At 29.4% G+C, this 23,373-nt stretch overlaps 1 protein-coding gene across 1 annotated transcript in view; it reads left to right on the top strand.

Moving 5' to 3' along the window:
- LOC137398366 (M protein, serotype 6-like) overlaps positions 1-23,373 on the top strand; it is a 526,470-nt gene that overhangs the window by 186,168 nt on the left and 316,929 nt on the right. The window lies entirely within an intron of this gene.

The raw sequence follows: 23,373 nt of genomic DNA, 5'->3' as shown, positions 1-23,373 counted from the left end.
TTCCATTATCATTTAATGCCAGCATATTTTATTATGGCTAATACTCTAGAGTTCTGTGTGCCATGAGACATTGTCATTTGTAATAACTATGTGCACAAATATTGTATTATTATTTAATGCCAGTATATTTTATTATGGCTGGTACTTTGGAGTTCTGTGTGCCATGAGAGATCATCATGTGTAATAACTATGTGCATAATTATTCTATTATTATTTAAACCCAGTATAATTTATTATTACTGGTACTCTGGAGTTATGTGTGCCATGATAGAATGTCATATGTATTAACTATGTGCATAATTATTCTATTATTATTTAATCCCAGTATAATTTATTATTGTGACTACTCTGGAGTTGTGTGTGCCATGAGAGCTTGCCATATGTAATAACTATGTGCATATTTATTCTATTATTTTTTAATCCCAGCATAATTTATTATTGTTACTACTCCGGAGTTATGTGTGCCATGAGAGATTGTCATGTATAATAACTCTGTGCATATTTATTCTATTATTATATAATGCCAGTATAATTTATTATGGCTAATACTCTTGAGTTCTGTGTGCCAGGATAGAATGTCGTATGTATTAACTATGTGCATAATTATTCTATTATCAGTTAATGCCAGTATATTTTATTATTGCTAATACTCTGGAGTTCTGTGTGCCATGAAAGATCATCATGTGTAATAACTATGTACACAATTATTCTATTATTATTTAATGTCAGTATATTTTATTATAGCTAGTACTCTGGAGTACTGTGTGCCATGAAATATTGTCATATGTAATAACTATGTGCATAATTATTCTATTATTATTTAATTCCAGTATATTTTATTATTGCTAGTACTCTGGAGTTCTGTGTGCCATGAGACATTGTCATTTGTAATAACTATGTACACAATTATTCTATTATTATTCAATGCCAGTATATTTTATTATTACTAATACTCTGGAGTTCTGTGTGCCATGAAAGATCATCATGTGTAATAACTATGTACACAATTATTCTATTATTATTTAATGCCAATATATTTTATTATGGCTAGTACTTTGGAGTTCTGTGTGCCATGAGAGATCATCATGTGTAATAACTATGTGCACAATTATTATATTATTATCTAATGCCAGTATATTTTATTATGGCTAGTACTCTAGAGTTCTGTGTGCCATGAGACATTGTCATTTGTAATAACTATGTACACAATTATTCTATTATTATTCAATGCCAGTATATTTTATTATTACTAATACTCTGGAGTTCTGTGTGCCATGAAAGATCATCATGTGTAATAACTATGTACACAATTATTCTATTATTATTCAATGCCAGTATATTTTATTATTACTAATACTCTGAAGTTCTGTGTGCCATGAAAGATCATCATGTGTAATAACTATGTACACAATTATTCTATTATTATTTAATGTCAGTATATTTTATTATAGCTAGTACTCTGGAGTTCTGTGTGCCATGAGACATTGTCATTTGTAATAACTATGTGCACAAATATTGTATTAATATTTAATGCCAGTATATTTTATTATGGCTAATACTCTGGAGTACTGTGTGCCGTGAGAGATTGTCATATGTAATAACTATGGGCATAATTATTCGATTATTATTTAATTCCAGTATATTTTATTATTGCTAGTACTCTGGAGTTCTGTGTGCTATGAGAAATTGTCATGTGTAATAAATATGTGCATAATTATTCTATTATTATTTAATGCCAGTATATTTTATTATGGCTAGTACTTTGGAGTTCTGTGTGCCATGAGAGATTATCATGTGCACACAGAACTCCAGAGTATTTGCCAATAATAATAACTATGTGCATAATTATTCTATTATTATTTAATCCCAGTATAATTTATTATTGTGACTACTCTGGAGTTATGTGTGCCATGAGAGATTGTCATATGTAATAACTATGCGCATAATTTTTCTATTATTATTTGTTATGGGTATATTTTATTATGGCTGGTACTCTGGAGTTATGTGTGCCATGAGAGATTGTCATGTTTAATAACTATGTGCATATTTATTATATTATTATTTAATGCCAATATATTTTATTATGGCTAATACTCTGGAGTACTGTGTGCCATGAAATATTGTCATATGTAATAACTATGTACATAATTATTCTATTATTATTTAATTCCAGTATATTTTATTATTGCTAGTAATCTGGAGTTCTGTGTGCCGTGAGACATTGTCATTTGTAATAACTATGTACACAATTATTGTATTATTATTTAACGCCAATATATTTTATTATGGCTGGTACTTTGGAGTTCTGTGTGCCATGAGAGATCATCATGTGTAATAACTATGTGCACAATTATTATATTATTATCTAATGCCAGTATATTTTATTATGGCTAGTACTCTAGAGTTCTGTGTGCCATGAGACATTGTCATTTGTAATAACTATGTACACAATTATTCTATTATTATTCAATGCCAGTATATTTTATTATTACTAATACTCTGAAGTTCTGTGTGCCATGAAAGATCATCATGTGTAATAACTGTGTACACAATTATTCTATTATTATTTAATGCCAATATATTTTATTATGGCTAATACTCTGGAGTACTGTGTGCCATGAAATATTGTCATATGTAATAACTATGTGCATAATTATTCTATTATTATATAATCCCAGTATAGTTTATTATTGCTAGTACTCTGGAGTTCTGTGTGCTATGAGAAATTGTCATGTGTAACAACTATGTGCATAATTTCTCTATTATTATTTAATGCCAATATATTTTATTATGGCTAATACTCTGGAGTACTGTGTGCCATGAAATTTTGTCATATGTAATAACTATGTGCATAATTATTCTATTATTATTTAATCCCAGTATAATTTATTATTGTGACTACTCTGGAGTTATGTGTGCCATGAGAGATTCTCATATGTAATAACTATGTGCATAATTTTTCTATTATTATTTGTTATGGGTATATTTTATTATGGCTGGTACTCTGGAGTTCTGTGCGCCGTGAGAGATTGTCATGTATAATAACTATGTGCATAGTTATTCTATTATTATTTAATGCCAGTATCTTTTATTAGTGCTAATACTCTGGAGTTATGTGTGCCATGATAGAATGTCATATGTATTAACTATGTGCATGATTATTCTATTATTAGTTAATGCCAGTATATTTTATTATGGCTGATACTCTGGAGTTCTGTGTGTCATGAGAGATTGTCATGTGTACTAACTATGTGCATAGTTATTCTATTATTATTTAATGCCAGTATATTTTATTATGGCTGGTACTCTGGAGTTCTGTGTGCCATGAGAGATTATCATATGTAATAACTGTGTGCATGATTATTCTATTATTAGTTAATGCCAGTATACTTTATTATGGCTGATACTCTGGAGTTCTGTGTGTCATGAGAGATTGTCATGTGTACTAACTATGTGCATAGTTATTCTATTATTATTTAATGCCAGTATCTTTTATTAGTGCTAATACTCTGGAGTTATGTGTGCCATGATAGAATGTCATATGTATTAACTATGTGCATAATTATTCCATTATCATTTAATGCCAGCATATTTTATTATGGCTAATACTCTAGAGTTCTGTGTGCCATGAGACATTGTCATTTGTAATAACTATGTGCACAAATATTGTATTAATATTTAATGCCAGTATATTTTATTATGGCTGGTACTTTGGAGTTCTGTGTGCCATGAGAGATCATCATGTGTAATAACTATGTGCATAATTATTCTATTATTATTTAAACCCAGTATAATTTATTATTACTGGTACTCTGGAGTTATGTGTGCCATGATAGAATGTCATATGTATTAACTATGTGCATAATTATTCTATTATTATTTAATCCCAGTATAATTTATTATTGTGACTACTCTGGAGTTGTGTGTGCCATGAGAGCTTGCCATATGTAATAACTATGTGCATATTTATTCTATTATTTTTTAATCCCAGCATAATTTATTATTGTTACTACTCCGGAGTTATGTGTGCCATGAGAGATTGTCATGTATAATAACTCTGTGCATATTTATTCTATTATTATATAATGCCAGTATAATTTATTATGGCTAATACTCTTGAGTTCTGTGTGCCAGGATAGAATGTCGTATGTATTAACTATGTGCATAATTATTCTATTATCATTTATTGCCAGCATATTTTATTATGGCTAATACTCTAGAGTTCTGTGTGCCATGAGACATTGTCATTTGTAATAACTATGTGCACAATTATTGTATTATTATTTAATGTCAGTATATTTTATTATTGCTAATACTCTGGATTTCTGTGTGCCATGAAAGATTGTCATGTGTAATAAATATGTGCATAAACATTCTATTATTATTCAATGCCAGTATATTTTATTATGGCTGGTACTCTGGAGTTCTGTGTGCCATCATAGAATGTCATATGTAATAACTATGTGCACAATTATTCTATTATCATTTAGTGCCAGTATATTTCATTATGGCTAATACTCTTGAGTTCTGTGTGCCAGGATAGAATGTCGTATGTATTAACTATGTGCATAATTATTCTATTATCAGTTAATGCCAGTATATTTTATTATTGCTAATACTCTGGAGTTCTGTGTGCCATGAAAGATCATCATGTGTAATAACTATGTACACAATTATTCTATTATTATTTAATGTCAGTATATTTTATTATAGCTAGTACTCTGGAGTACTGTGTGCCATGAAATATTGTCATATGTAATAACTATGTGCATAATTATTCTATTATTATTTAATTCCAGTATATTTTATTATTGCTAGTACTCTGGAGTTCTGTGTGCCATGAGACATTGTCATTTGTAATAACTATGTACACAATTATTCTATTATTATTCAATGCCAGTATATTTTATTATTACTAATACTCTGAAGTTCTGTGTGCCATGAAAGATCATCATGTGTAATAACTGTGTACACAATTATTCTATTATTATTTAATGCCAATATATTTTATTATGGCTAATACTCTGGAGTACTGTGTGCCATGAAATATTGTCATATGTAATAACTATGTGCATAATTATTCTATTATTATATAATTCCAGTATAGTTTATTATTGCTAGTACTCTGGAGTTCTGTGTGCTATGAGAAATTGTCATGTGTAACAACTATGTGCATAATTTCTCTATTATTATTTAATGCCAATATATTTTATTATGGCTAATACTCTGGAGTACTGTGTGCCATGAAATATTGTCATATGTAATAACTATGTGCATAATTATTCTATTATTATTTAATCCCAGTATAATTTATTATTGTGACTACTCTGGAGTTATGTGTGCCATGAGAGATTGTCATATGTAATAACTATGTGCATAATTTTTCTATTATTATTTGTTATGGGTATATTTTATTATGGCTGGTACTCTGGAGTTCTGTGCGCCGTGAGAGATTGTCATGTATAATAACTATGTGCATATTTATTCTATTATTATTTAATGTCAATATATTTTATTATGGCTAATACTCTGGAGTACTGTGTGCCATGAAATATTGTCATATGTAATAACTATGTGCATAATTATTCTATTATTATTTAATTCCAGTATAGTTTATTATTGCTAGTACTCTGGAGTTCTGTGTGCTATGAGAAATTGTCATGTGTAACAACTATGTGCATAATTTTTCTATTATCATTTAATGTCAGTATATTTTATTATTGCTAATACTCTGGATTTCTGTGTGCCATGAAAGATTGTCATGTGTAATAACTATGTGCATAATTATTCTATTATTATTTAAACCCAGTATAATTTATTATTACTGGTACTCTGGAGTTATGTGTGCCATGATAGAATGTCATATGTATTAACTATGTGCATAATTATTCTATTATTATTTAATCCCAGTATAATTTATTATTGTGACTACTCTGGAGTTGTGTGTGCCATGAGAGCTTGCCATATGTAATAACTATGTGCATATTTATTCTATTATTTTTTAATCCCAGCATAATTTATTATTGTTACTACTCCGGAGTTATGTGTGCCATGAGAGATTGTCATGTATAATAACTCTGTGCATATTTATTCTATTATTATATAATGCCAGTATAATTTATTATGGCTAATACTCTTGAGTTCTGTGTGCCATGAGACATTGTCATTTGTAATAACTATGTGCACAATTATTGTATTATTATTTAATGTCAGTATATTTTATTATTGCTAATACTCTGGATTTCTGTGTGCCATGAAAGATTGTCATGTGTAATAAATATGTGCATAAACATTCTATTATTATTCAATGCCAGTATATTTTATTATGGCTGGTACTCTGGAGTTCTGTGTGCCATGAAAGATCATCATGTGTAATAACTATGTACACAATTATTCTATTATTATTTAATGTCAGTATATTTTATTATAGCTAGTACTCTGGAGTACTGTGTGCCATGAAATATTGTCATATGTAATAACTATGTGCATAATTATTCTATTATTATTTAATTCCAGTATATTTTATTATTGCTAGTACTCTGGAGTTCTGTGTGCCATGAGACATTGTCATTTGTAATAACTATGTACACAATTATTCTATTATTATTTAATGTCAGTATATTTTATTATAGCTAGTACTCTGGAGTACTGTGTGCCATGAAATATTGTCATATGTAATAACTATGTGCATAATTATTCTATTATTATTTAATGCCAGTATATTTTATTATTGCTAGTACTCTGGAGTTCTGTGTGCCATGAGACATTGTCATTTGTAATAACTATGTACACAATTATTCTATTATTATTCAATGCCAGTATATTTTATTATTACTAATACTCTGGAGTTCTGTGTGCCATGAAAGATCATCATGTGTAATAACTATGTACACAATTATTCTATTATTATTTAATGCCAATATATTTTATTATGGCTAGTACTTTGGAGTTCTGTGTGCCATGAGAGATCATCATGTGTAATAACTATGTGCACAATTATTATATTATTATCTAATGCCAGTATATTTTATTATGGCTAGTACTCTAGAGTTCTGTGTGCCATGAGACATTGTCATTTGTAATAACTATGTACACAATTATTCTATTATTATTCAATGCCAGTATATTTTATTATTACTAATACTCTGGAGTTCTGTGTGCCATGAAAGATCATCATGTGTAATAACTATGTACACAATTATTATATTATTATTTAATGCCAATATATTTTATTATTCCTAGTAATCTGGAGTTCTGTGTGCCGTGAGACATTGTCATGTGTAATAACTATGTACACAATTATTGTATTATTATTTAACGCCAATATATTTTATTATGGCTGGTACTTTGGAGTTCTGTGTGCCATGAGAGATCATCATGTGTAATAACTATGTGCACAATTATTATATTATTATCTAATGCCAGTATATTTTATTATGGCTAGTACTCTAGAGTTCTGTGTGCCATGAGACATTGTCATTTGTAATAACTATGTACACAATTATTCTATTATTATTCAATGCCAGTATATTTTATTATTACTAATACTCTGAAGTTCTGTGTGCCATGAAAGATCATCATGTGTAATAACTGTGTACACAATTATTCTATTATTATTTAATGCCAATATATTTCATTATGGCTAATACTCTGGAGTACTGTGTGCCATGAAATATTGTCATATGTAATAACTATGTACATAATTATTCTATTATTATTTAATTCCAGTATATTTTATTATTGCTAGTAATCTGGAGTTCTGTGTGCCGTGAGACATTGTCATGTGTAATAACTATGTACACAATTATTGTATTATTATTTAACGCCAATATATTTTATTATGGCTGGTACTTTGGAGTTCTGTGTGCCATGAGAGATCATCATGTGTAATAACTATGTGCACAATTATTATATTATTATCTAATGCCAGTATATTTTATTATGGCTAGTACTCTAGAGTTCTGTGTGCCATGAGACATTGTCATTTGTAATAACTATGTACACAATTATTCTATTATTATTCAATGCCAGTATATTTTATTATTACTAATACTCTGAAGTTCTGTGTGCCATGAAAGATCATCATGTGTAATAACTGTGTACACAATTATTCTATTATTATTTAATGCCAATATATTTTATTATGGCTAATACTCTGGAGTACTGTGTGCCATGAAATATTGTCATATGTAATAACTATGTGCATAATTATTCTATTATTATATAATTGCAGTATAGTTTATTATTGCTAGTACTCTGGAGTTCTGTGTGCTATGAGAAATTGTCATGTGTAACAACTATGTGCATAATTTCTCTATTATTATTTAATGCCAATATATTTTATTATGGCTAATACTCTGGAGTACTGTGTGCCATGAAATATTGTCATATGTAATAACTATGTGCATAATTATTCTATTATTATTTAATCCCAGTATAATTTATTATTGTGACTACTCTGGAGTTATGTGTGCCATGAGAGATTGTCATATGTAATAACTATGTGCATAATTTTTCTATTATTATTTGTTATGGGTATATTTTATTATGGCTGGTACTCTGGAGTTCTGTGCGCCGTGAGAGATTGTCATGTATAATAACTATGTGCATATTTATTCTATTATTATTTAATGTCAATATATTTTATTATGGCTAATACTCTGGAGTACTGTGTGCCATGAAATATTGTCATATGTAATAACTATGTGCATAATTATTCTATTATTATTTAATTCCAGTATAGTTTATTATTGCTAGTACTCTGGAGTTCTGTGTGCTATGAGAAATTGTCATGTGTAACAACTATGTGCATAATTTTTCTATTATTGTTTAATGCCAGTAAATTTTGTTATTGCTAGTACTCTGGAGTTCTGTGTGCTATGAGAGAATGTCATGTGTAATAACTATGTGCACAATTATTCTATTATTATTTAATGCCAATATATTTTATTATGGCTAGTACTCTGGAATCCTGTGTGTCATGAGAGATTGTCATACATAATAACTATGTGCACAATTATTCTATTATATTTTAATGTGAGTATATTTTATTATGGCTAGTACTCTGGAGTTCTGTGTGCCATAAAATATTGTCATATGTAATAACTATGCGCATAATTATTCTATTGTTATTCAATTCCAGTATATTTTATTATTGCTAGTACTCTGGATTTCTGTGTGCTATGAGAATTTGTCATGTGTAACAACTATGTGCACAATTATTCTATTATTATTTAAACCCAGTATAATTTACTAGAAATTCCACTGTCATACAGCCCACGACCAAAGAGATGGCCAGAGATATTGGCAAAAAAATAAAGCGTACTGATGGTTGAGAAATGCAATATTAGCAATCAAATGGCTCTGCAGTGCAGTAGGATAACTGCAATGGTAGCTGTAATGTACTGGGTGTGGGTGTTATTATATACAACAATAAGCAATAATGAATGGAAAAGATGTTTATATTTTCCCCCTGCAACAGGAGAAATGCAATATTGGGCAATATTAGAAGTAAAATGCACTGATATTCTTAGAATAATCAATTTTATTAATATAGTAATAATAGAAAACCAATACACAATTTTGTTTACATTTCAAAACGTCATAGGTAGCAATATCGAGAAGTTGTGGTATTTATATAGGTTTTTAGAAAATATATTTTAAAAGTGTTTGGTCATGACAAACAACAACAATGAAAGGAAAATATTACACGTTTATATCTCTCCCTTGCAATAGGAGAAATGCAATGTTGGCCAATATTATAAGTAAAATGCACTGATATTATTAAAATAACCAATATTGTTAATATAGTAATACAGCAATAATAGAAAACCTATGAGCGTTCATGCGTCTCGAAGATTTCTGCAAACTGCAGCAAAATAAAAGCTGTTATAAAAGTGTTATAAAGCTGTAGGCCTAATTTACTGTAATGTATGTAATTCAACAACAATAAAGAAATATGTTTATTATAACTCTGAATTGCAAAATTTGAAGTAAAATGGCAAGCTACTGTGTACTATACACAGTTTAAAAGTTGGTTGCGTTGAATGTAGAATGGTTTTGATAAGCGATCTTTAACAGAAAGCGGGTAGGAGCATTCACATATATAAAAATGTAGCAAAATAAAAAATTTTCTCGTCAAGAAGGGGCGTTGTAGTTCGGCCCTAGCTTGTACATAAGTTGTAAAGAATTTCGGCTAACGTTTCAAATAATGAAACCTTCGGTGATTGGACAAAAAACACAGGCTGATAAACTGTGTACCACAATTTTGTACCTGTAAATCGGTCTACGCCTCAAACGGTCTACCTTTATTACAGAAACCTTCGAATAAATTCGAATACAAGTAAAAATGGCCATAGACTGATGAAATGAGCACGGTTTTCTCGTGAAATGCGCACTGCTAATTAGTTCTACAATCGGTCGCACGGCTTTATTGGCGTTTAAATTTTCGGTCTTAACTTTTATTAAACCGAGCTTTTCAAGCTTTTTGTGGCAATTTTCGTTCAAATTAATCTGTCTATTTGTGTATAATCCGATCAGATGGGTAAGGTTTAAAATAATACCGACGGTCTACAAAGACTTGGTAACATATTTAAATAGGTTTAAATGTGTTTTGTATCGTTATTATATTTTAACGACTTTACATTCCAATGCTTAAATTTTTTGATGAAATTTCTTGACGAGGGTTCGTCTCATTGTTGATGAATAATTTTCGTAAGTTGTGTGCACATGCATTTATCATAAAAACTCCCACACTTCCGCTCCGCTCGTGTGTTCGTGGGATTAGTACTAGTACTCTGGAGTTGTGTGTCATGAGAGATTATCATGTGTAATAACTATGTGCACAATTATTCTATTGTCATTTAATGCCAGTATATTTTATTATGGCTGATACTCTGGAGTTATGTGTGCCATGAGAGATTGTCATATGTAATAACTATGTGCATGATTATTCTATTATTATTTAATGCCAGTATATTTTATTATGGCTGGTACTCTGGAGTTCTGTGTGCCATGAGAGATTATCATATGTAATAACTATGTGCATGATTATTCTATTATTAGTTAATGCCAGTATATTTTATTATGGCTGATACTCTGGAGTTCTGTGTGTCATGAGAGATTGTCATGTGTACTAACTATGTGCATAGTTATTCTATTATTATTTAATGCCAGTATCTTTTATTAGTGCTAATACTCTGGAGTTATGTGTGCCATGATAGAATGTCATATGTATTAACTATGTGCATAATTATTCCATTATCATTTAATGCCAGCATATTTTATTATGGCTAATACTCTAGAGTTCTGTGTGCCATGAGACATTGTCATTTGTAATAACTATGTGCACAATTATTGTATTATTATTTAATGTCAGTATATTTTATTATTGCTAATACTCTGGATTTCTGTGTGCCATGAAAGATTGTCATGTGTAATAAATATGTGCATAAACATTCTATTATTATTAAATGCCAGTATCTTTTATTAGTGCTAATACTCTGGAGTTATGTGTGCCATGATAGAATGTCATATGTATTAACTATGTGCATAATTATTCCATTATCATTTAATGCCAGCATATTTTATTATGGCTAATACTCTAGAGTTCTGTGTGCCATGGGACATTGTCATTTGTAATAACTATGTGCACAATTATTGTATTATTATTTAATGTCAGTATATTTTATTATTGCTAATACTCTGGATTTCTGTGTGCCATGAAAGATTGTCATGTGTAATAACTATGTGCATAATTATTCTATTATTATTTAAACCCAGTATAATTTATTATTACTGGTACTCTGGAGTTATGTGTGCCATGATAGAATGTCATATGTATTAACTATGTGCATAATTATTCTATTATTATTTAATCCCAGTATAATTTATTATTGTGACTACTCTGGAGTTGTGTGTGCCATGAGAGCTTGCCATATGTAATAACTATGTGCATATTTATTCTATTATTTTTTAATCCCAGCATAAGTTATTATTGTTACTACTCCGGAGTTATGTGTGCCATGAGAGATTGTCATGTATAATAACTCTGTGCATATTTATTCTATTATTATATAATGCCAGTATAATTTATTATGGCTAATACTCTTGAGTTCTGTGTGCCAGGATAGAATGTCGTATGTATTAACTATGTGCATAATTATTCTATTATCATTTATTGCCAGCATATTTCATTATGGCTAATACTCTAGAGTTCTGTGTGCCATGAGACATTGTCATTTGTAATAACTATGTGCACAATTATTGTATTATTATTTAATGTCAGTATATTTTATTATTGCTAATACTCTGGATTTCTGTGTGCCATGAAAGATTGTCATGTGTAATAAATATGTGCATAAACATTCTATTATTATTCAATGCCAGTATATTTTATTATGGCTGGTACTCTGGAGTTCTGTGTGCCATGAAAGATCATCATGTGTAATAACTATGTACACAATTATTCTATTATTATTTAATGTCAGTATATTTTATTACAGCTAGTACTCTGGAGTACTGTGTGCCATGAAATATTGTCATATGTAATAACTATGTGCATAATTATTCTATTATTATTTAATTCCAGTATATTTTATTATTGCTAGTACTCTGGAGTTCTGTGTGCCATGAGACATTGTCATTTGTAATAACTATGTACACAATTATTCTATTATTATTTAATGTCAGTATATTTTATTATAGCTAGTACTCTGGAGTACTGTGTGCCATGAAATATTGTCATATGTAATAACTAAGTGCATAATTATTCTATTATTATTTAATTCCAGTATATTTTATTATTGCTAGTACTCTGGAGTTCTGTGTGCCATGAGACATTGTCATTTGTAATAACTATGTACACAATTATTCTATTATTATTCAATGCCAGTATATTTTATTATTACTAATACTCTGGAGTTCTGTGTGCCATGAAAGATCATCATGTGTAATAACTATGTACACAATTATTCTATTATTATTTAATGCCAATATATTTTATTATGGCTAGTACTTTGGAGTTCTGTGTGCCATGAGAGATCATCATGTGTAATAACTATGTGCACAATTATTATATTATTATCTAATGCCAGTATATTTTATTATGGCTAGTACTCTAGAGTTCTGTGTGCCATGAGACATTGTCATTTGTAATAACTATGTACACAATTATTCTATTATTATTCAATGCCAGTATATTTTATTATTACTAATACTCTGGAGTTCTGTGTGCCATGAAAGATCATCATGTGTAATAACTATGTACACAATTATTATATTATTATTTAATGCCAATATATTTTATTATGGCTAATACTCTGGAGTACTGTGTGCCATGAAATATTGTCATATGTAATAACTATGTGCATAATTATTCTATTATTATATAATTGCAGTATAGTTTATTATTGCTAGTACTCTGGAGTTCTGTGTGCTATGAGAAATTGTCATGTGTAACAACTATGTGCATAATTTCTCTATTATTATTTAATGCCAATATATTTTATTATGGCTAATACTCTGGAGTACTGTGTGCCATGAAATATTGTCATATGTAATAACTATGTGCATAATTATTCTATTATTATTTAATCCCAGTATAATTTATTATTGTGACTACTCTGGAGTTATGTGTGCCATGAGAGATTGTCATATGTAAAAACTATGTGCATAATTTTTCTATTATTATTTGTTATGGGTATATTTTATTATGGCTGGTACTCTGGAGTTCTGTGCGCCGTGAAAGATTGTCATGTATAATAACTATGTGCATATTTATTCTATTATTATTTAATGTCAATATATTTTATTATGGCTAATACTCTGGAGTACTGTGTGCCATGAAATATTGTCATATGTAATAACTATGTGCATAATTATTCTATTATTATTTAATTCCAGTATAGTTTATTATTGCTAGTACTCTGGAGTTCTGTGTGCTATGAGAAATTGTCATGTGTAACAACTATGTGCATAATTTTTCTATTATTGTTTAATGCCAGTATATTTTATTATTGCTAGTACTCTGGAGTTCTGTGTGCTATGAGAGAATGTCATGTGTAATAACTATGTGCACAATTATTCTATTATTATTTAATGCCAATATATTTTATTATGGCTAGTACTCTGGAATCCTGTGTGTCATGAGAGATTGTCATACATAATAACTATGTGCACAATTATTCTATTATATTTTAATGTGAGTATATTTTATTATGGCTAGTACTCTGGAGTTCTGTGTGCCATGAAAGATCGTCATGTGTAATAACTATGTGCATAATTATTCTATTATTATTTAAACCCAGTATAATTTATTATTACTGGTACTCTGGAGTTATGTGTGCCATGATAGAATGTCATATGTATTAACTATGTGCATAATTATTCTATTATTATTTAATCCCAGTATAATTTATTATAGCTAGTACTCTGGAGTACTGTGTGCCATGAAATATTGTCATATGTAATAACTATGTGCATAATTATTCTATTATTATTTAATTCCAGTATATTTTATTATTGCTAGTACTCTGGAGTTCTGTGTGCCATGAGACATTGTCATTTGTAATAACTATGTACACAATTATTCTATTATTATTTAATGTCAGTATATTTTATTATAGCTAGTACTCTGGAGTACTGTGTGCCATGAAATATTGTCATATGTAATAACTATGTGCATAATTATTCTATTATTATTTAATTCGAGTATATTTTATTATTGCTAGTACTCTGGAATTCTGTGTGCCATGAGACATTGTCATTTGTAATAACTATGTACACAATTATTCTATTATTATTCAATGCCAGTATATTTTATTATTACTAATACTCTGGAGTTCTGTGTGCCATGAAAGATCATCATGTGTAATAACTATGTACACAATTATTCTATTATTATTTAATGCCAATATATTTTATTATGGCTAGTACTTTGGAGTTCTGTGTGCCATGAGAGATCATCATGTGTAATAACTATGTGCACAATTATTATATTATTATCTAATGCCAGTATATTTTATTATGGCTAGTACTCTAGAGTTCTGTGTGCCATGAGACATTGTCATTTGTAATAACTATGTACACAATTATTCTATTATTATTCAATTCCAGTATATTTTATTATTACTAATACTCTGGAGTTCTGTGTGCCATGAAAGATCATCATGTGTAATAACTATGTACACAATTATTATATTATTATTTAATGCCAATATATTTTATTATGGCTAATACTCTGGAGTACTGTGTGCCATGAAATATTGTCATATGTAATAACTATGTGCATAATTATTCTATTATTATATAATTGCAGTATAGTTTATTATTGCTAGTACTCTGGAGTTCTGTGTGCTATGAGAAATTGTCATGTGTAACAACTATGTGCACAATTTCTCTATTATTATTTAATGCCAATATATTTTATTATGGCTAATACTCTGGAGTACTCTGTGCCATGAAATATTGTCATATGTAATAACTATGTGCATAATTATTCTATTATTATTTAATCCCAGTATAATTTATTATTGTGACTACTCTGGAGTTATGTGTGCCATGAGAGATTGTCATATGTAATAACTATGTGCATAATTTTTCTATTATTATTTGTTATGGGTATATTTTATTATGGCTGGTACTCTGGAGTTCTGTGCGCCGTGAGAGATTGTCATGTATAATAACTATGTGCATATTTATTCTATTATTATTTAATGTCAATATATTTTATTATGGCTAATACTCTGGAGTACTGTGTGCCATGAAATATTGTCATATGTAATAACTATGTGCATAATTATTCTATTATTATTTAATTCCAGTATAGTTTATTATTGCTAGTACTCTGGAGTTCTGTGTGCTATGAGAAGTTGTCATGTGTAACAACTATGTGCATAATTTTTCTATTATCATTTATTGCCAGCATATTTTATTATGGCTAATACTCTAGAGTTCTGTGTGCCATGAGACATTGTAATTTGTAATAACTATGTGCACAATTATTGTATTATTATTTAATGTCAGTATATTTTATTATTGCTAATACTCTGGATTTCTGTGTGCCATGAAAGATTGTCATGTGTAATAAATATGTGCATAAACATTCTATTATTATTCAATGCCAGTATATTTTATTATGGCTGGTACTCTGGAGTTCTGTGTGCCATCATAGAATGTCATATGTAATAACTATGTGCACAATTATTCTATTATCATTTAGTGCCAGTATATTTCATTATGGCTAATACTCTTGAGTTCTGTGTGCCAGGATAGAATGTCGTATGTATTAACTATGTGCATAATTATTCTATTATCAGTTAATGCCAGTATATTTTATTATTGCTAATACTCTGGAGTTCTGTGTGCCATGAAAGATCATCATGTGTAATAACTATGTACACAATTATTCTATTATTCTTTAATGTCAGTATATTTTATTATAGCTAGTACTCTGGAGTACTGTGTGCCATGAAATATTGTCATATGTAATAACTATGTGCATAATTATTCTATTATTATTTAATTCCAGTATATTTTATTATTGCTAGTACTCTGGAGTTCTGTGTGCCATGAGACATTCTCATTTGTAATAACTATGTACACAATTATTCTATTATTATTCAATGCCAGTATATTTTATTATTACTAATACTCTGGAGTTCTGTGTGCCATGAAAGATCATCATGTGTAATAACTATGTACACAATTATTCTATTATTATTTAATGCCAATATATTTTATTATGGCTAGTACTTTGGAGTTCTGTGTGCCATGAGAGATCATCATGTGTAATAACTATGTGCACAATTATTATCTTATTATCTAATGCCAGTATATTTTATTATGGCTAGTACTCTAGAGTTCTGTGTGTCATGAGAGATTGTCATGTGTACTAACTATGTGCATAGTTATTCTATTATTATTTAATGCCAGTATATTTTATTATGGCAAATACTCTGGAGTTCTGTGTGCCATGAAAGATCATCATGTGTAATAACTATGTACACAATTATTATATTATTATTTAATGCCAATATATTTTATTATGGCTAATACTCTGGAGTACTGTGTGCCATGAAATATTGTCATATGTAATAACTATGTGCATAATTATTCTATTATTATATAATTGCAGTATAGTTTATTATTGCTAGTACTCTGGAGTTCTGTGTGCTATGAGAAATTGTCATGTGTAACAACTATGTGCACAATTTCTCTATTATTATTTAATGCCAATATATTTTATTATGGCTAATACTCTGGAGTACTCTGTGCCATGAAATATTGTCATATGTAATAACTATGTGCATAATTATTCTATTATTATTTAATCCCAGTATAATTTATTATTGTGACTACTCTGGAGTTATGTGTGCCATGAGAGATTGTCATATGTAATAACTATGTGCATAATTTTTCTATTATTATTTGTTATGGGTATATTTTATTATGGCTGGTACTCTGGAGTTCTGTGCGCCGTGAGAGATTGTCATGTATAATAACTATGTGCATATTTATTCTATTATTATTTAATGTCAATATATTTTATTATGGCTAATACTCTGGAGTACTGTGTGCCATGAAATATTGTCATATGTAATAACTATGTGCATAATTATTCTATTATTATTTAATTCCAGTATAGTTTATTATTGCTAGTACTCTGGAGTTCTGTGTGCTATGAGAAGTTGTCATGTGTAACAACTATGTGCATAATTTTTCTATTATCATTTATTGCCAGCATATTTTATTATGGCTAATACTCTAGAGTTCTGTGTGCCATGAGACATTGTAATTTGTAATAACTATGTGCACAATTATTGTATTATTATTTAATGTCAGTATATTTTATTATTGCTAATACTCTGGATTTCTGTGTGCCATGAAAGATTGTCATGTGTAATAAATATGTGCATAAACATTCTATTATTATTCAATGCCAGTATATTTTATTATGGCTGGTACTCTGGAGTTCTGTGTGCCATCATAGAATGTCATATGTAATAACTATGTGCACAATTATTCTATTATCATTTAGTGCCAGTATATTTCATTATGGCTAATACTCTTGAGTTCTGTGTGCCAGGATAGAATGTCGTATGTATTAACTATGTGCATAATTATTCTATTATCAGTTAATGCCAGTATATTTTATTATTGCTAATACTCTGGAGTTCTGTGTGCCATGAAAGATCATCATGTGTAATAACTATGTACACAATTATTCTATTATTCTTTAATGTCAGTATATTTTATTATAGCTAGTACTCTGGAGTACTGTGTGCCATGAAATATTGTCATATGTAATAACTATGTGCATAATTATTCTATTATTATTTAATTCCAGTATATTTTATTATTGCTAGTACTCTGGAGTTCTGTGTGCCATGAGACATTGTCATTTGTAATAACTATGTACACAATTATTCTATTATTATTCAATGCCAGTATATTTTATTATTACTAATACTCTGGAGTTCTGTGTGCCATGAAAGATCATCATGTGTAATAACTATGTACACAATTATTCTATTATTATTTAATGCCAATATATTTTATTATGGCTAGTACTTTGGAGTTCTGTGTGCCATGAGAGATCATCATGTGTAATAACTATGTGCACAATTATTATCTTATTATCTAATGCCAGTATATTTTATTATGGCTAGTACTCTAGAGTTCTGTGTGTCATGAGAGATTGTCATGTGTACTAACTATGTGCATAGTTATTCTATTATTATTTAATGCCAGTATATTTTATTATGGCAAATACTCTGGAGTTTTGTTTGTCATGAGAGATTGTCATGTGTAATAACTAGGTGCATAATTTTTCTATTATTATTTGTTATGGGTATATTTTATTATGGCTGGTACTCTGGAGTTCTGTGCGCCGTGAGAGATTGTCATGTATAATAACTATGTGCATAATTATTCTATTATTAGTTAATGCCAGTATATTTTATTATGGCTGATACTCTGGAGTTCTGTGTGTCATGAGAGATTGTCATGTGTACTAACTATGTGCATAGTTATTCTATTATTATTTAATGCCAGTATATTTTATTATGGCAAATACTCTGGAGTTTTGTTTGTCATGAGAGATTGTCATGTGTAATAACTAGGTGCATAATTATTTTATTATTATTTAATTCAGTATAGTTTATTATGGTTAGTAATTTTGAGTTTTGTGTGTCATGAGAGATTGTCATGCGTAATAACTATGTGCACAATTATTCTATTATTATTTAATGCCAATATATTTTATTATGGCTAGTACTCTGGAATCCTGTGTGTCATGAGAGATTGTCATACATAATAACTATGTGCACAATTATTCTATTATATTTTAATGTGAGTATATTTTATTATGGCTAGTACTCTGGAGTTCTGTGTGCCATAAAATATTGTCATATGTAATAACTATGCGCATAATTATTCTATTGTTATTCAATTCCAGTATATTTTATTATTGCTAGTACTCTGGATTTCTGTGTGCTATGAGAAATTGTCATGTGTAACAACTATGTGCACAATTATTCTATTATTATTTAAACCCAGTATAATTTACTAGAAATTCCACTGTCATACAGCCCACGACCCAAGAGATGGCCAGAGATATTGGCAAAAAAATAAAGCGTACTGATGGTTGAGAAATGCAATATTAGCAATCAAATGGCTCTGCAGTGCAGTAGGATAACTGCAATGGTAGCTGTAATGTACTGGGTGTGGGTGTTATTATATACAACAATAAGCAATAATGAATGGAAAAGATGTTTATATTTTCCCCCTGCAACAGGAGAAATGCAATATTGGGCAATATTAGAAGTAAAATGCACTGATATTCTTAGAATAATCAATTTTATTAATATAGTAATAATAGAAAACCAATACACAATTTTGTTTACATTTCAAAACGTCATAGGTAGCAATATCGAGAAGTTGTGGTATTTATATAGGTTTTTAGAAAATATATTTTAAAAGTGTTTGGTCATGACAAACAACAACAATGAAAGGAAAATATTACACGTTTATATCTCTCCCTTGCAATAGGAGAAATGCAATGTTGGCCAATATTATAAGTAAAATGCACTGATATTATTAAAATAACCAATATTGTTAATATAGTAATACAGCAATAATAGAAAACCTATGAGCGTTCATGCGTCTCGAAGATTTCTGCAAACTGCAGCAAAATAAAAGCTGTTATAAAAGTGTTATAACGCTGTAGGCCTAATTTACTGTAATGTATGTAATTCAACAACAATAAAGAAATATGTTTATTATAACTCTGAATTGCAAAATTTGAAGTAAAATGGCAAGCTACTGTGTACTATACACAGTTTAAAAGTTGGTTGCGTTGAATGTAGAATGGTTTTGATAAGCGATCTTTAACAGAAAGCGGGTAGGAGCATTCACATATATAAAAATGTAGCAAAATAAAAAATTTTCTCGTCAAGAAGGGGCGTTGTAGTTCGGCCCTAGCTTGTACATAAGTTGTAAAGAATTTCGGCTAACGTTTCAAATAATGAAACCTTCGGTGATTGGACAAAAAACACAGGCTGATAAACTGTGTACCACAATTTTGTACCTGTAAATCGGTCTACGCCTCAAACGGTCTACCTTTATTACAGAAACCTTCGAATAAATTCGAATACAAGTAAAAATGGCCATAGACTGATGAAATGAGCACGGTTTTCTCGTGAAATGCGCACTGCTAATTAGTTCTACAATCGGTCGCACGGCTTTATTGGCGTTTAAATTTTCGGTCTTAACTTTTATTAAACCGAGCTTTTCAAGCTTTTTGTGGCAATTTTCGTTCAAATTAATCTGTCTATTTGTGTATAATCCGATCAGATGGGTAAGGTTTAAAATAATAGCGACGGTCTACAAAGACTTGGTAACATATTTAAATAGGTTTAAATGTGTTTTGTATCGTTATTATACTTTAACGACTTTACATTCCAATGCTTAAATTTTTTGATGAAATTTCTTGACGAGGGTTCGTCTCATTGTTGATGAATAATTTTCGTAAGTTGTGTGCACATGCATTTATCATAAAAACTCCCACACTTCCGCTCCGCTCGTGTGTTCGTGGGATTAGTACTAGTACTCTGGAGTTGTGTGTCATGAGAGATTATCATGTGTAATAACTATGTGCACAATTATTCTATTGTCATTTAATGCCAGTATATTTTATTATGGCTGATACTCTGGAGTTATGTGTGCCATGAGAGATTGTCATATGTAATAACTATGTGCATGATTATTCTATTATTATTTAATGCCAGTATATTTTATTATGGCTGGTACTCTGGAGTTCTGTGTGCCATGAGAGATTATCATATGTAATAACTATGTGCATGATTATTCTATTATTAGTTAATGCCAGTATATTTTATTATGGCTGATACTCTGGAGTTCTGTGTGTCATGAGAGATTGTCATGTGTACTAACTATGTGCATAGTTATTCTATTATTATTTAATGCCAGTATCTTTTATTAGTGCTAATACTCTGGAGTTATGTGTGCCATGATAGAATGTCATATGTATTAACTATGTGCATAATTATTCCATTATCATTTAATGCCAGCATATTTTATTATGGCTAATACTCTAGAGTTCTGTGTGCCATGAGACATTGTCATTTGTAATAACTATGTGCACAATTATTGTATTATTATTTAATGTCAGTATATTTTATTATTGCTAATACTCTGGATTTCTGTGTGCCATGAAAGATTGTCATGTGTAATAAATATGTGCATAAACATTCTATTATTATTTAATGCCAGTATCTTTTATTAGTGCTAATACTCTGGAGTTATGTGTGCCATGATAGAATGTCATATGTATTAACTATGTGCATAATTATTCCATTATCATTTAATGCCAGCATATTTTATTATGGCTAATACTCTAGAGTTCTGTGTGCCATGAGACATTGTCATTTGTAATAACTATGTGCACAATTATTGTATTATTATTTAATGTCAGTATATTTTATTATTGCTAATACTCTGGATTTCTGTGTGCCATGAAAGATTGTCATGTGTAATAACTATGTGCATAATTATTCTATTATTATTTAAACCCAGTATAATTTATTATTACTGGTACTCTGGAGTTATGTGTGCCATGATAGAATGTCATATGTATTAACTATGTGCATAATTATTCTATTATTATTTAATCCCAGTATAATTTATTATTGTGACTACTCTGGAGTTGTGTGTGCCATGAGAGCTTGCCATATGTAATAACTATGTGCATATTTATTCTATTATTTTTTAATCCCAGCATAATTTATTATTGTTACTACTCCGGAGTTATGTGTGCCATGAGAGATTGTCATGTATAATAACTCTGTGCATATTTATTCTATTATTATATAATGCCAGTATAATTTATTATGGCTAATACTCTTGAGTTCTGTGTGCCAGGATAGAATGTCGTATGTATTAACTATGTGCATAATTATTCTATTATCATTTACTGCCAGCATATTTTATTATGGCTAATACTCTAGAGTTCTGTGTGCCATGAGACATTGTCATTTGTAATAACTATGTGCACAATTATTGTATTATTATTTAATGTCAGTATATTTTATTATTGCTAATACTCTGGAGTTCTGTGTGCCATGAAAGATTGTCATGTGTAATAAATATGTGCATAAACATTCTATTATTATTCAATGCCAGTATATTTTATTATGGCTGGTACTCTGGAGTTCTGTGTGCCATGAAAGATCATCATGTGTAATAACTATGTACACAATTATTCTATTATTATTTAATGTCAGTATATTTTATTATAGCTAGTACTCTGGAGTACTGTGTGCCATGAAATATTGTCATATGTAATAACTATGTGCACAATTATTCTATTGTCATTTAATGCCAGTATATTTTATTATGGCTGATACTCTGGAGTTATGTGTGCCATGAGAGATTGTCATATGTAATAACTATGTGCATGATTATTCTATTATTATTTAATGCCAGTATATTTTATTATGGCTGGTACTCTGGAGTTCTGTGTGCCATGAGAGATTATCATATGTAATAACTATGTGCATGATTATTCTATTATTAGTTAATGCCAGTATATTTTATTATGGCTGATACTCTGGAGTTCTGTGTGTCATGAGAGATTGTCATGTGTACTAACTATGTGCATAGTTATTCTATTATTATTTAATGCCAGTATATTTTATTATGGCAAATACTCTGGAGTTTTGTTTGTCATGAGAGATTGTCATGTGTAATAACTAGGTGCATAATTATTTTATTATTATTTAATTCAGTATAGTTTATTATGGTTAGTACTTTGGAGTTTTGTGTGTCATGAGAGATTGTCATGCGTAATAACTA

The sequence above is a fragment of the Watersipora subatra genome, chromosome 6, assembly GCF_963576615.1.
Source record: "Watersipora subatra chromosome 6, tzWatSuba1.1, whole genome shotgun sequence".
Lineage (NCBI taxonomy): Eukaryota > Metazoa > Bryozoa > Gymnolaemata > Cheilostomatida > Watersiporidae > Watersipora > Watersipora subatra.
The sequence above is the reverse complement of the archived record's forward strand: the minus strand, read 5'-3'. Positions and strand labels throughout refer to the sequence as shown.